The sequence below is a fragment of the Ovis aries genome, chromosome 19, assembly GCF_016772045.2.
Source record: "Ovis aries strain OAR_USU_Benz2616 breed Rambouillet chromosome 19, ARS-UI_Ramb_v3.0, whole genome shotgun sequence".
Taxonomy (NCBI): domain Eukaryota; kingdom Metazoa; phylum Chordata; class Mammalia; order Artiodactyla; family Bovidae; genus Ovis; species Ovis aries.
In genome coordinates, this window is record NC_056072.1 from 7,333,330 (window position 1) to 7,350,045 (window position 16,716).

General features: G+C 43.8%; 1 non-coding gene across 1 annotated transcript; it reads left to right on the forward strand.

The window, feature by feature from the left end:
* Window positions 1–4,495: 4,495 nt before the first annotated feature.
* Window positions 4,496–4,567, forward strand: TRNAW-CCA (transfer RNA tryptophan (anticodon CCA)). Its single transcript has one exon. It is a non-coding gene; the product is annotated as a tRNA-Trp (tRNA).
* The last annotated feature ends 12,149 nt before the right edge of the window (window positions 4,568–16,716 follow it).

Below are 16,716 nucleotides of genomic sequence, written 5' to 3' on the forward strand. Positions count from 1 at the left end.
CTTCAACTAGCTTTTGAAGTTGGCCTTGTAAGAGGAGCCTGATTTTGGTGAATGGAAGGGAGGAAGGACATTCTAAGCTGGTGAAATTGCACGTGAAAAGGCAGATGCTGTGTCAAGACTGCCCCTTATGGTCAGGGAGGGGTGCGTGGGTTTTTGTAGTTAAAGTGAAGGGGGGTTGGGTGGGGAGAGGGGCAAAAGAGGAAAAGCTGAGACAAAGGAAAACTTAGGGACCTCATTTTTGGCCGTGGTTTTGAGCTCCTGGGACAGCGGCCCTCCTGCATCAGGCTGGAGGAGACTGTTGGGGTTGTGGGATGCTGTCCACACACCCTGTGCAGAATGAGGAGTACTCACCCCGTCGGCTCCAGGAGCGCTGACACCTGGGGCTCTCGGCTGGTCTCTTCAGGACTGTCCTCACAGGGGGGCAGCTCACTTCCAGTGCCTGAGTCTTGAGGGGAAAGAAACACTTGCTCCCTTGCTTTAATTTGGGACATGCTGACAAGCCATTCCAGCCGCAGAGCTGCCCATAAGATCAGCCTCTGTTGCCCAGTCCTGCTTCCTTCATGCCCTTACAGATGTTGTTCCCAAGAGGACTCCCCAGTGAATCTCCTGTATGCTCATCTCAGTCTCAGGGTCTGCTCCCAGGAACTCAAGTCTAAAATGGGAGTTCTGGATCATCACCTAATATAAATAGGCTTGACCCCAGGTGTGGGAAAATGAGGATGCACAGAGTCTGCATCAGGCTGTCCATTCATCACCCTCTGGCTAGCAACCCCATTTGACTCTTTGTTCATGTGCTTCCTTCAGTCAGCCTCGCCTTTGCTGTCATAATTCACCTGCCTCAAACCCTGAGCCATCATCCCTATTCTGTTATGGTAACAGCTCAGCTCTACCCTTGGCCATGAGGTCCTGTACTCTGCACTGGTCTGTGGCTTCCTGGACTCAGATGAACCAGACACAAGTTCCATTCATTTCTGGGGTCATGATACTTCACTCCTGAATGGCCATTATCAAAAAGTCTGTAAACAGTAAATGCTGGAGGGAGTTCCCTAATGGTCCAGTGGTTAGGACTTTCACTTTCACTGCTTTCAATGCCAAGGCCTGGGTTCCATCCCTGGTCGGGGAACTAAGATCCCACAAGCCAAGTGGTATGACCACCACCACCACCACCAAAAATGGGGAGAAAATAACGCTAGAGAGCGTGTGGAGAAAAGGGAACCATCCTACACAGTTGGTGGTAATCTAAATTGGTGCAGCCACTATGAAAAACTGTATGGAGGTTCCTTAAAAAATGAATAATGGAGCTGCCATAATCTAGCAATCCCAATCCTGGGCATACACCTGGAGAAAACTCCCACTCGAAAAGACACATGCAGCCCAGTGTTCATAGCAGCACTATTCACAATAGCTAAGACATGGAAGCAGCTTAAGTGCTGCAGATGAATGCATGACGATGTCGTATATATATACATACACAATAGAATATTAGCTGTAAAAAGAATCAACTAATGCCATTGGCAGCAACATGGATGGAACCAGAGATTATTTTACTAAGTAGATCAGACGGAGAAAGACAAATATCCTATGATGTTACTTACATGTGGAATCTAAAAAAAATGATACAAATGAATGTATTTACAAAACAGGAATAGACTCACAGATGTAAAAACCAAACTTATGGTTGACAAAGGGAGAAGCAAAGGGGGAGGGATAAATTAGGAGTTTGGGGTCAAAATACACACACTACTACACATGGAATAACCAGCAAGGACCTATAGCACAAGCAACAATCTTCAATATCCTGTAATAACCTAATAGCCTGTAATGGAAAAGAATCAGAAAAAGAATAGATATATATGTATAACTGAATCATTTTGCTGTACAGCTGAAACTAAGACAACATTTCAAATCAACTACATTTCAATAAAGTTTTTTAAAAAATACTTTACTCCTCAAAAGCTTCTAATGGCTTCAAATTCCCCTTTCAGAATATCAGAACTCCACTAACTAGTTTTGAAACTCATTTCAGCCTTCTCTTTACATAGATAAGGTTGGTGTTTTTTTATCCCCAAGCAATTGAGTTCAGGGGAAACAACATTTTAATAATGAAGTAAACCAGCTCCAGCAACAATAATCATCACCTAACTGCTTAGTAAAATGCCTAGCACAGAGCAGTTGTTCAATTATTTTTTAGTGAATGAGTGAATTTCCTTATCTCTTAATTAAGTAGTCTATGCTGGCAACTCAAGTTTCTATTTCACTACACAAAGTTCACCAGTCCTCTCTCCAAAATCCCCAATATGTTTCTAATAAAACTTTGTGTGACAGAGTTCAAAGATTGATTGACTTGCCTCCTAGTTCCAGAAATTAGTGGGTGGTCTTTGGGTCAAAAATGACTTCATTATGACTTTTGGTATGAACAGAGTTGCAAAAATCTGCATTTTCATCTTCTCTGGGAAATTATAAAATATCAGCAAGAAGAATGAAAAACCCCCACAAACTCCATTTTCAATCAAACTTGGAGAGAGAAATATTTTCAGAGCCTAAAATATACATGAAAGGCCTACTAAAAGCGCTCGATGCCAGGACGGCAGTGACAGAGCTCCCAGTCTCTGCAGGAACTCATTTCCCATAGGGAGAGTTTTACCGCCAGGAGCAGGAGCTGGCAGGAGTGGAGCCTGAATCAGAAGCCCTCCGAGGCCCAGTTTGGTTCAGAGGAGGCAGATTTGCTCAGTTTCAGATCTGCAGGCAGGATGCAATCTATCTCTGTGGCTACAGAAGAGAGTCATTGGATTGTGCAAACAGCTTGCCTCCTGGAAAAGAACGGACACCCTGCCTCAAACACACGCATACTCATACTTAACAATTCAAAGAGCGACACTCAGAAAAATCATACTGACTATAATCAGGATAGGAGTACTATAGAAGTATAGGAATATAATGTTTTATTACTATCATCAAATATATTTATCCCCAGCTTCCCTTGTGGCTCAGCTGGTAAAGAATGCCTGCAATGAGGGAAACCTGGGTTTGATCCCTGGGTTGGGAAGATCCCCTGGAGAAGGGAAAGGCTACTCACTCCAGTATCCTGGCCTGGAGAATTCCATGGACATAGTCCATGGGGTCACAAAGAGTTGGACACGACTGAGAGACTTTCACTTTCACTCTCTTAAAATGCTTAACAGGGCACTCCTGAGATATTTTAGCTCAAAACAGAAGACAAGAATGCCTGCTATCACTGCTGCTACACGATACCAGGCTTTGAGATACCAGCTCCTTCCTATTTAGGGATAAATTAGAGGTTTAAAAATTTGGAAAGAGGAATATTCTACAAAATATCTGACCAAGATCCTTCAAAACTGTTAACATCAGTAAAAACAAAGAAAGTCTGAGAAATTGTCCCAGACTAGAGGAGCCTGAGACACGTGATGATAAAATGTAGTTGTGGAACAGAAAAGAACATTAGCTAAAAACTAAGGTCATTTAATAAAGTATGGACATTAGCTGATAATAATGCCTCAATATTGGTTCATTCAGTATAATAAATGTATCACGCTAATGTAAGGTATTAGCAATAGGGAAAATGGGGCATGGGGTATATGGGAACACTCTACTTTCTTCATAATTTTCTTTTATTCTTCCAGTTTCAGTGAGATATAATTGGCATACAGCAGCATATACATTTGGGCTTCCCAGGCATCTCAGCTGGTAAAGAATCTGCCTGCAATGCAGGAGACCCCGGTTTGATTCCTGGGTCAAGAAGTTCCCCTGGAGAAGGGATAGACTATCCACTCCAGTATTCCTGGGCTTCCCTGGTGGCTCAAAAGGTAAAGAATCCACTTGCAATGTGGGAGACCTGGGTTCGATCCCTGGGTCGGGAAGATCCCCTGGAAGAGGGCATGGCAACTCACTCCAGTCTTCTTGCCTGGAGAATCCCATGGACAGAGGAGCCTGGCGGGCTACAGTCCATGGGGTCTCAAAGAGTCAGACACGACTGAGTGAGATGGATACTGTTTAAGTTTAAGGTGTACAGCATGATGGTTTTTAAAATATTTATTTATTTGGCTGTCCCAGTTCTTAGGTGCAAAATGTGAACTCTTAGTTGCTGCATGTAGGATCTAGTTTCTTGACCAGGGATCAAACCTGGGCCCCTACATTGGGAGCATGGAATATTAGCCACTGGACCACTAGGGAAGTCCCCAGCATAATGATTTGACTTACATATATCATGAAATGATTAGCATGTAAGTTTAGGGAATATCCATCTGCTTATAGAGATATGAAATTTAAAAAAGGATACCAAAGATATTACATAATTATTGGATATATTCCCCCACACTGTCCATTTTATGCTTGCTACTCATATATTTTGTAACTGGAAACCTGTACCCCTTAAATTCCTTCACCTGGTTTACTCATTCCCCCATACCCTCCCTTCTGTTTCTATTTTTTAATGTTTGTTCATTTCTTTTGTTTTTGTTCATTTATTCTCAGGGCTTCCCTGGTGGCTCAGAGGTTAAAGCGTCTGCCTCCAATGCAGGAGACCCAGGTTTGATGCCTGGGTAGGGAAGATCCCCTGGAGAAGGAAATGGCAACCCACTCCACTATTCTTGCCTGGAGAATCCCATGGACTGAGGAGCCTGGTGGGCTGCAGTCCACGGGGTCACAAAGAGTTGGACACGACTGAGTGACTTTACTTACTTACTTATTCTCACATCCATACATGACCACAGGAAAAACCGTAGCTTTGATTCGACAGACCTTTGTTGGCAAAGTAATGTCCCTACTTTTTAATATGCTGTCTAGGTTGGTCATAACTTTTCTTCCAAGGAGCAAGCATCTTTTAATTTCACGTCTGCAGTCACCATCTGCAGTGATTTTGGAGCCCCCCAAAATAAAGTCTGACACTGTTTCCATTGCTTCCCCATCTATTTGCCATGAAGAGATGGGACCAAATGCCATGATCTTAGTTTTTTGAATGTTGAGCTTTAAGCCAACACTTTCACTTTCCTCTTTCACTTTCATCAAGAGGCTCTTTAGTTCCTCTTCACTTTCTGCCATAAGGGTGGTGTCATCTGCATATTTCTCCGAGCAATCTTGATTCCAGCTTGTGCTTCCTCCAGCCCAGCATTTCTCATGATGTACTCTGCATATAAGTTAAAGAAGCAGGGTGACAATATACAGCCTTGGAGTACTCCTTTCCCGATTTAGAACAGTCTGTTGTTCCATGTCCAGTTCTAACTGTTGCTTCCTGACCTGCATACTGATTTCTCAGGACACAGGTCAGGTGGTATTCCCATCTCTAAGAGTTATCCACAGTTTGTTGTGATCCAGTCAAAGACTTTGGCATAGTCAATAAACAAGTAGATGCTTTTCTGCAACGCTCTTGCTTTTTTGATGATCCAGTAGATGTTGGCAATTTGATCTCTGGTTCCTCTGCCTTTTCTAAATCCAGCTTGAACATCTGGAAGTTCATGGTTTATGTACTGTTGAAGCCTGGCTTGGAGAATTTTGAGCATTATTTTGCTAGCATGTGAGATGAGTGCAATTGTGTGGTAGTTTGAGCATTCTTTGGCATTGCCTTTCTTTGGGATTGGAATGAAAACTGACCTTTTCCTGTCCTGTGGCCACTGCCAAGTTTTCCAAATTTGCTGGCATATTGAGTGCAGCACTTTCACAGCATCATCTTTTAGGATTTGAAATAGCTCAACTGGAATTCCATCACCTCCACTAGCTTTGTTCATAGTGATGCTTTCTAAGGCCCACTTGACTTCCCATTCTAGGATGTCTGGCTCTAGGTGAGTGATCACACCATCGTGATTATCTGGGTTGTGAAGATCTTTTTGTACAGTTCTTCTGTGTATTCTTGCAGCCTCTTCTTATTATCTCCTGCTTCTATTAAGTCTATACCATTTCTGTCTACCCATGTTGCACAAATGGCAATATTTCATTCTTTATTATGGTTGAGTAATATTACGTTGTTTGCATATCTTAACCTGTGAACAAGTGAAAGTGTTAGTTACTCAGTCATGTTTAACTCTTTGTGACCCCATGGACTGTTTGTTCATGGAATTCTCCAGGCAAGAACACTGGAGTGAGTAGCCATTCCCTTCTCCAGGGGATCTTCTGACCCAGGGATCGAACCCTGGTCTCCTGTACTGCAGGTAGATTCTTTACCATCTGAACCACCAGGGAAGCCCATCTCTGCCTGTATCTATATCTAAATCTTCTAAAAAAGAATATTTATACATATATACTTGAATCACTTTGCTATATACCTGAAACTAACACAAAATTGTAAATAAACTATACTTCAATAAAAAAAATAAAGATGGGATCATAAATCAAAGGAGGGACACAACAGATTTACTTAAGGAGTAGGTCAAGTTGGACTGTTATCTGGGAAAAAAATTAAGCTTGATTCATTCATCATACGTGCATGGTTGAGTGGCAAATAGATAAAAATGTAAATGTAAAAATTGGAACAATATAAATTCTAAATGGAAACATGGAAGAATTTCTTCATAATTATGGCACAGGCAAGAACATTCTCAAAATTCAGAAGCCATAAAAGAAATGAGTAATAAATTCAACCATGTGAAAACAAAAATATGCGTGATGAAACATCCCCAAATAAAACTCAGAGGACAAGTGACAAACTGGAGTAAATATGTATCTGCAATTGAGCAGTTTTTCTACTGCTAAACGGCAAAAGGACGTTTGTTACATCATTCTCAATACTTTTCTATATGGTTAAATCATTTCATAAAAAACTAATTAATGTATATTATGGAATATGCCATTAAAAAAAAGAATGGCTTCCAGCTATAAACTTACTACTATGCACAAAAGTTCATGATATATATTGTTTTTTGTTTGTTTGTTTGGCCATGTGGCTTTCTGTGAACGCAGGCCCCGGCACTGAAAGTGTCTGGTCTTAACCACTGGACTACCAAGGAATTCCTGTAAGTGCATTATAAAAACCTGGAATGATACACCTAAAACTTAAATCCCAAACTCTTATTCATTTAAAATTTTTCTAGATTTGTTGAGATATTATTGATGTTAGCCATTTCTTGAAATTATTTTTAATTAAAAAATTTTATACAATTTGAAAATATGTATTTACTTGTTTTTGGCTACGCTGGGTCTTCACTGCTGCGCGTGGGCTTTCTCCAGTTGTGGCAATGCCGGCTCAGTTGCCCCGTGGCCTGCAAAACCTTCCCGGACCAGGGATCAAACCTGTGTCCCCTGCATTGGCTTTGGCAGGCGATTCTCAACCACTGAACCACCAGGATGTCTTTTATCCATTTTTATAGAGGTAACAATTATACTACTTTACAATTTCTAGGCTTCTTTATTTCTTTAAACAGACATGCCTTATTTTCACAGCCTGCCAAAACAATCAGGATCTCCCCATTTTAGAAAATAAAAAGAGGGAGGCCTTGTGATTGGGGAAAGTTGACTAATGAACTGCAGAGAGAATCTAAAAAGTAGGGCTCCCAGGTGAGGTGAGCAGGTGGTTGCTCATCCTGGTATGATACCTGCCTACAGAGATGGGTTCTTTGAAGAAGATGCTGATGTCAGTCGTGGGATGGGAAGCGGAGTTTGCATATGAGATGGTTACAAGATAACTTGTGGGAACCTGCAGAATGTCTGCATTCTTTTGATCTCACAGGAGATAAGCCAAGGTGATGCCTGGAGCCCCGCCAAGCAGGAAAAAGCTCTGCACCAACGCTGGACTGTACAGCTACCTCTCCATGGTTGCCTTGGTTTGAGGGATTCCTCCTAATTGTAATGACATTGCTACAAAAACATCTCATGCAAATAAAGTGAATGGTGGTTCCAGTGGTGCGTTTTGTGGTCTCGCTGGGCTTCTCTTGGGGGAATGACTGAGGAGGAGTTTGACAGGGTTTGCACAGTCGACAAATAGTGAGCTTATGAGGGAATGGATTTAAGCTGAAAATAAAAAATAATCTCTTGAAAGCTTCTTGAAGGTTACAGACACGTTGAGTCTATCACAGAGAAGACTTCCAATTAAGGTGCAACATAAGTCTACAGTTTGGGGGCCTTTCTGTCTTCCAAAACTCACTGGGATGTAACAAGAGAAATTTAAAAGATGGTTGGATACAAAAGCCACTTTAGAAAATACCTTGACAATGGTAAAGTTGAACGTATATGTACCCTATGATCCAGGAATTCTATATCTAGGTATTTGCGCAAGATCTTAGTTCTTTTTTTATTTTATTTTTTATTTTTTTTATTTTAAAATCTTTAATTCTTACATGTGTTCCCAAACATGAACCCCCCTCCCACCTTCCTCCCCATAAAAAGGCTTGTACAAGAATGTTCACAACATCAAACTTGACGGTGAAAGACTGAATGCTTTCCCCTTTTAAAAATTTTTATTTATTTTTAACTGGAGGATAATTGCTTTACAATATTGGGTTGGTTTCTGCCATACATCAACATGAATCAGCCATGGGTATATACATGTGCCCCCTTCCTCTTGAACCTCCCTCCCTCCCCCCACCCCATCCCACCCCTCTAGGTTGTCACGGAGCACTAGACTGAACTCCCCGTGTCATACAGCAACTTCCCGCAGGCTCTCTGTTTTACACATGGTAATGTATCTATCTCCATGTTACCCTCTCAGTTTGTCCCACCTTCTCCTGCCCCCGCTGTGTCCGCAAGTCTGCTCTCTCTGTCTGAGTCTCTATTCCTGCCCTGCAACTAGGTTCATCGGTACCATTCTTCTAGGTTCCATATGTACGCATTCATATGCAATATTTGTGTTTTTCTTTCTGACTTGCTTCACTCTGTATGTCACTAGAACTGACTCAAATGTGTTCCTTTTTATGACTGAGCAATATTCCATCGTATATATATACCACAACTTCTTTATCCATTCATATGTTGAGAGACATCTGGGTTGCTTCCCTGCCCTGGCTATTATAAATAGTGCTGCAAACGAACATTGGGGTACATGTGTCTTTTTCAATTGTGGTTTCCTTAGGGTGTATGCCCAGTGGTGGGATTGCTGGGTCATTTGGTAGTTTTATTCCTAGTTTTTAAAGAAATCCCCATACTGTTCTCCACAGTGACTGTATCTGTTTACATTCCCACCAAAGGTGAAGAGGGTTCCCTTTATTTTTACATCCTTTCCAGCATTTATTGTTTGCAGATTTTTTGATGATGGCCATTCTGACCAGTGTGAGCTGATACCTGATTGTAGTTGCCTTTGCCTTAAAGTCAGGAACAAGACAAGGATGTCTGCTCTTGCCACTTGTATCATTGCATATTGGAGGTTCTGGTTAGGAAAATAAGGCAAGAAAAAGAACTGCTGAATTAAATGCATCCAGATTGGAAAGGAAGAAGTAAAACTATGTCTCTCTGCAGAGGACCTGATCTTTTATGTAGAAAATTGTAAGGAATCCATAAAAAAGGAAAACTCTTAGGGCTATTAAGTGAGTTCAGCAGATTACAGGATACAAGATCAACATAAATCAATATTTCTATTCAAATATTAACCTCATCCAGAAATCCTCACAGACATACCCAGAATACTGTTCAACCAAATGTCTGTGGCTCAGTCAAGTTGACACATAAAATTAACCATTACAAGTTGCCTGCACTGGCTTGATTTCACAGGGGCTCTGGAGCATGAATTGCTCCACAGAATTAGTTCCATTCTGAGGCAAAGAGGCTGGCCTTTTGTATCCACATGTCAGTGAGGCGTCTTCCTACTTAAGCCAAGAGTAGATCTGTGGTAGGACTTCCTCGGTGGCTGGTCCACTGGATAAGACTGCACGTCCAGTGTGGGGCCTGGGTTCAATCTCTGGTCAGGGAGTTAGATCCCACATGCCATGCAGCCCATAAATAAATAAATTAATTAAGAGAGTAGTTTTCTGGGGGAAAAAAAGCAACTAACACAGCAGCTAAAGGAAGGGTGCAGCAGTAGGCAAAGGCTTCTGGGTAGGATACCAACAACATCCACTACAGAGGCAACCTCAAAATTCCAGTGCAGAGATGGAGGAGCAGAGGGAGAGAGAAATAAATCTTTATAAACAAACTAATATGAAATCTCCATTCAAAACGAGCCTGCAATCCAACATTCCTTACTCCAAGGAAGAGATATGATTGTACAATGAACAAGATCAACACTCAAAACGAGATCACTTGAGATGAACTCAATATAAGAAAATAGCAGGGAAAATATTTCTAAATAAACATGCTGATCCATTTGGAGGAAGTAATAACACCCACTAACAAAGAACAAGCATTTTACTGACACCTGATAGAACTGACCCTACCCAAAGGTGTTAGGAGAGATGAATTCGAGTGTTAACAGTGAACTTTCTTCTACAACTGAACTGAACTTCTATTTCAAGATCTGAGATCTGACTTCTCTCCCAGAAATCAGAGACCTAATCTCAGTCAATTCAGCATTTCACCCACTCCGCCTTGCTTCAGTGGCATTTTGGTATTACAGTTTTGGAAAATGGTCTTCGTCATCTGTTGTCAGCAACTGCTGAGACTTGCCTAATCCCGCCCAGGCCTCAACCATCAATCCATGGACTGACCTGCTGAGTTTATTCACCGATCCTGTGGCAACACTGGAAACGCTCCATTATCCCCTGTGTTCCTCTGTGGCCTCAGCAGACATAGCAGGGCTTTCTGGAGCCGTTGCTACTTCCTGCTGCTCTGGCTGGCGTGAGAGATCACCCTTCTTCTCCCTGGTCCATCTCTGGATCATAGGAAACCTTGAAGGGACCTTGGTCCTTGTGCAGACACCTATGCTATGCTTCCTCCAGACTTGAGCTACAATGGAAAATGCAGAGATCTTGCGTCCTCCCTTTTTGCTCAAATTTCAAGACCTTGGTAGGGATTCCATTGTGTTCTCTAGCTCTAAAAGCCTGGCTATGGGCGGTGGCCATACAAGGACCCTTCCCAGGTGTACTTCCTAGCATCTGACTTTTGCTTTCCTTCTGACTCCTCTCTCTCAGCCCATGGAAGCCTCTTCCCTCTCAGGGCCCCTTCCTAAGAAGTTAGATCTGAAGGAGAAAGGCAAGCATGTGTCATTTCAGAAATAAAGATTGGGGCATGCTTAATTTTAAAATCATTAGAAACTGAGAGATGGGAGTGGACAAAGAGCAGTGAAGATTAAGAAAAGCTGGCCAAGCAATATGGACCATGGTAAAATGTCTTGTAAAAACTGGAATATCTGATATTCAGTACAATTAAGCTTATGCTATTACTCTGTAGACCGCCCCCACCCCTGTCTCTTTAAGCTTCTGTAAAGTTCGAAAGATGAAAGGGCCAGTGTGGGTGAGGTTTTGTGAAACTCAAGGGACTCAGTTCCACATTTGAGTCAAGATACTGCAAGAAAATATGTGGGACGGTGAGCTCGTTCATGCCTTGAACTCATTCAGTGGAGGCAGAGTGTCTAGCCAGAGGAAATGATGAGAAGGAAGCCCTCCAGGGGTTCACAGAAATCTTGGGAAGGTTTTAAAAACAAGTCTTTTCTAGATTTTCAAAGAGAAGGAAACCTCAGCTGACATCTGGTAGACATGGCTAAAGGAGTGCTAAAAACACATGGGCCCACTCCCAATCTGTGAGTATATAGAAGGTTTTTTTTTTTTTTTTTTTTTTTTGCATTCAGGAAGCATTGATGGACGACTTACTGTGGGCTAGATGTGCTGAAGTGGGTACCAAGGATACAAGAATGAAAATCACATGGTAGTTGTCATGAAGGCTCTCTGGTCAGTGGTAAAGAAAGAACTACAGTTTTATGAGCTAAGTGCCATAGAGGGGATGTAACCAGAGAAAGGGTTAACAGTCTCTCCACTAACAAATATCAGGGACCCTGGCTCTTTCATTTCCTCATCTGCTCCTGAGGCTCACAGAATGTTTTGCCAACCTGGTCCTAATCCACGTCTGAATTTCTGACACAGTGCCCTGGATATTTACTTATGTGTCCTTTGCCTAATTAAACGATGGAAGTTTCTGTTCTTTTTTGATTGTTATTATCATTGCCTGTTGGTTCATGAGCACAGGACAACTCTGCAGAAGCTCCATGGTGATCCCATGTTATAGTTAAGCTGATGGGAGACCAAGTGTCACCAAAACAGGATATTGCCCATCATCTCAAAAACCTTTGGGTGAGATAATTGCCTTGATGTCCATAGTTAGCATGGAGGGGGGTGGGCATTTGTCCCAAAGAGACTGATGAGATTCTTAGCACATTTAGCTTGAAGATGGAGAGATTTTATGAGACATGCTAGAGATGGAGGGATTGTGTGGGACATGCTTTCTTTAAGTGAGAATGGCAAAGAAGAATTCTCCCCTCCCATTTTCAATAATAACAATAGCAATCAAAAAAAGAAAGAAAATAAATTTTCTAAGTGTCAACAGTTTAGGAGGAAACTAAGTTCTTGTATTTCAGACTCTGCAACAGAGGGATTCATGGGACCCTGATAGAAGCATGTTAACTAAAATTTTAGAAACCAATGCCTGATTGAAATAAAAAGGTGTTTATTTGGGGTTTGTTAAGGCTGTAGCCTGGGAGACACAGACTCGAGAAGCACCAGAGTTTGTTCTGCTGGACTACAAAATGAGAGAGGCTGATCCAGGCAAAACCCACAGGTTCCAGTGAGTTTCAGGAGTTGCTTATCGAGCATTAGAGTTGGAGCTGGTGAGAAGCAAGGGAACTCGTTGAGTAAGACTGGCTGGGGTCTGGATATCTGTGGAATTCTCTATTGTCTTTCTGGATCTCTGCAGTTGCTGCTTCCTCTCTGAAGTGCCTTCTGTTCTCTTCATCTCTGCTCCTCCTCCTCTCATTCCCCGTGTGTCTCCACTCCGGCAGGCTTACCCTGACCAACACCTGCTCTGCGCCAGGGCCAGGTCTAGAGCCGGCATGCTCACAGCATGCTGCTCTCCTTGAAACTGTCTTCCCACAACACTGCCTCGTCCATTCATACACACCTGTGTGATCCTCGAGGGGCAAGAAATATATCCTGCTCAGTAACATGGGGTTCAGAGTAAGTACTGAATGAACGTTTACTGTGTGGGTGAGGACACTGCTCATAGTTAAAGGTGAGGAGCACACCGACCCTAAAAGGGACAGGATCTGAACCCCCCAGGAGTCCTCTCTGGCACTTCTTGGAACACTTAATGTCTTCAAAGGTGTGGAAAGGAGGACAGGTGAGCCAGAATGGCCCAACTACCTGGATAAAGATCCTCTTGCCTAGTAAAAATTAAAGCCAAGGTGAAGTAAATTGGGCAGGTCGCACATCTTGCCTTATGGCACCACCCTTATGGCAGAAAGTGAAGAGGAACTAAAGAGCCTCTTGATGGAAGTGAAAGAGGAGAGTGAAGAAGCTGGCTTAAAACTCAACATTCAGAAAGCTAAGATCATGGTATCTGGTCCATCACTTCATGGCAAATCGATGGGGAAACAATGGAAACGGTGAGAGACTTTTTTTCTTGGGCTCCAAAATCACTGCAGATGGTGACTGAAGCCATGATATTAAAAGACGGTTGCTCCTTGGAAGAAAAGCTGTGACAAACCTAGACAGCATATTCAAAAGCAGAGACATTACTTTGCTGACAGATGTCCATCTAGTCAAAGCTACGGTTTTTCCAGTAGTCATGGATGGATGTGAGAGTTGAACCATAAAGAAAGCTCAGCGTCAAAGAATTGATGTGTTTTGAACTGCGGTATTGGAGAAGACTCTTGAGAGTCCCTTGGACAGCAAAGAGATCAAACCAGTCAATCCTAAAGGAAATCAGTCCTGAATATTCATTGGAAGGACTGATGCCGAAGCTGAAGCTCCAATACTTTGGCCCCCTCACGTGAAGAACTGACTCATTGGAAAAGATTCTGATGCTGGGAAAAACTGAAGGCAGGAGGAGAATGATGGGATGACAGAGGATGAGATGGTTGGATGGCATCACTGACTTGATGGACGTGAGTTTGAGCAAGCTCTGGGAGCTGGTGTTGGACAGGGAAGCCCTGCTGCGCCGCAGTCCATGGGTTCACAGAGTCCGACACAACTGAGCGACTGAACTGAACTGAACTGCACATCCTGCTCAGAAATCTAAATCCAAAGGCTTTGCCAAAAATAAAACGGGAAACCAAACTGAACTTTAAGCGCAGGGCACACTCCTGTCATCTCACCCCGCCGTATACTCTTCCTGGTGAGGTCTGTGTTCAGAGTCACAATTCCCATCTGACTAATACCTGGCAGGACCACCAAAGGCCAGTAATCTGCAAAAAATGACGAATCCCACTCATTAACACAGGTGAAACACAGCTGCTATGGAAGAAGCACAGTGCTCTGCCAATAGGACCTGGCACCAGAGGTGAAAGGACCCGATTCATGCTCACCCGGTTCTCAGACTTGAGTGGGAAGAATGGAAATACATATAGCACTCTGGAATTTCCTCCTGGAACACACCCTCTTGAACCTGGCTACCAGGCTGTAAGAAGTCCTAGGCCATGGGTGGAAGCTTTGGTTGACAATCCCAGCTGAGTTCAGCCTTCAGAGACGCCAGCCCAAAGGCCATCTGGAGTGAAGGAACCTCCAGACGATTCTAGGACCCGGCAGAGGCCGCAGTGCCACAACGCCGACAAGCCATCCTGCAGAGTCTGTCTGAATTCCGGATCCATGGAATCACACGCATCACAAGATAGTTTTCTGTGCCACTTCCACAAATGTATTGAAGTGCTTGGATGTGTAGCAACAGACCATGAGCGGCAGGCACATAGTGATGGGACGTGCCCTTCGGATTAGAAATTAAGGTGTTGGCATCAGAGAGTTGCTTCAATTTTGAGAACAGGTGAACAGAGGCTTTAAAGGAATGGAGGACCCTTCAGTCTACACTGAGGGTTTCTGACGTCCACGCTGGATTTCAAGTGTTTTCTGTCGGCATAAGCTGCCCCCAGCAAGGTCAGGCCAGTGCTGGAGGGTCCTGAGGGATGAAGCACCTTCCGTTTTCGGTGCAGCCTCTGCCCTCCCTTTTTCTGGTCCTTGTCCATCTTCGATACCAAACTATCTCTTTGGCTTTGCATCCTTCAGTCAAGCGCAGTGTCCAGTCAGAAGGGCCCAGCTGTTGAACTGAGCACAAGGGGGGTACAAGGAGAGGGCAGTGGCTCCTGGTGGGTTCTCTCCCCAGCCTGTCCCTCAGGTTTCCAGATGACCCTTTACCTGCTTCTGTGGAGGAATGTGATGGGAAAGCATCCAAATAGCCTTCAGGAAACCCTTTCTCCATGGCAAGTGACCTGGGAGGTGCTTTTATGATTATTGCCTTTGATGTAAAAACTCCACAAGTGGAGGCCCCCTTACGAAATGAGGGCTTAATAAGTGAATCACTTGCTTAAGATCATGTTGATGGTGAGTGATGAGCGGGGAGCACCCACTTGCGTTTTTGCAGCACCCCCCCGCCCCCAGCCTGTCCCATTTCACCCAGGAGACAGTGGTGCTGGCCTGGGGGCTTACAAGTCTGGGGCTCCTAGGGGACTTCCTTACACATGGAAAGCCCCTGGGGGTACAAATAGAGCAGCTGTCTGCTGGGGAATCAGCTGAGAATCGTCACAGATGGCTGCTGGGTGTCTAGTTAGCAAACCTCAGGCCCCAAAGGCTGGAAGGCAGGGGACAACCCGGGAACACACTCAGTTAGATCAAGAGCAGAGGCTGGGCGGAACCCAGAACCCCTCACCCTGAGCATCTGGACGCTGACCAGACTCTCCTCACAGCCCACGAGTGGCTGGACCGCATGAGCCGTCCTCTCTACCACAGACCAGACAGAATCCCTCAGAGTACGAGCTGAAAAAGCAGTTTCAGGAAATGACTTTTTTTTTAATGATTGTAAGGCAAGAAACAAAGGCCACACAAAATCATTTCCTATGTATGTCGTCTGCCAGAAGACCTAGCGCTTGTTGGGGAAACAGTGAAAGAAAAACCCAAACTCAGATGAACATGAAACAATCTCATTCTGAACAAACTGGATTTGCTGACAGATAAAAAGAGAGAGAGACAGTGACTGGCCTGACTCAGAGCAAGGCAAAGAGACAGAGGGAGGTGGGAGGGGTGTGAGCAGTCTTCTTCATTCCCTCCTCGGCTCAAGCCAGATCTTCTGAAATTGTCTGGCAGTTTCTTGAAAAAGTTAAACATACACTTATCATATGACTGAAGAATTCCACTCCCAGGTGCCTACCCAAGGGAAAGGAAAACAGTTGATCACACAGAGAATTGGGCACAGATGTTCAGATCAGCATTATTTGTAAGAGTCCCAAGCTGGAAACAGTCTGAATGCCCATCAGCTGACGAATCAATGTTCACACATGGAACACTCCTCAGCAGGAAAACGGAGAACATTCCACATCGTGCTGCAGCAGGAATGAGCCTCAAACACACGACGCTGAGTGAAAGAGGTCAGGCACAGAAGACTTCACATGGCTGAAGCGAAGTCGCTCAGTCGTGCCTGACTCTTTGTGACCCCATGGACAGTAGCCTGCACCAAGCTCCTCCGTCCATGGGATTTTCTAGGCAAGAGTACTGGAGTGGGTTGCCGTTTCCTTCTCCAGGGAATCTTCCTGACCCAGGGATCGAACCCAGGTCTCCCACATTGTAGACAGACGCTCTACCATCTGAGCCACCAGGGAAGCCCCTAGTTCTATGAAATTCCAGCAGAAGGCAGAACCACAGAGATGGAAAA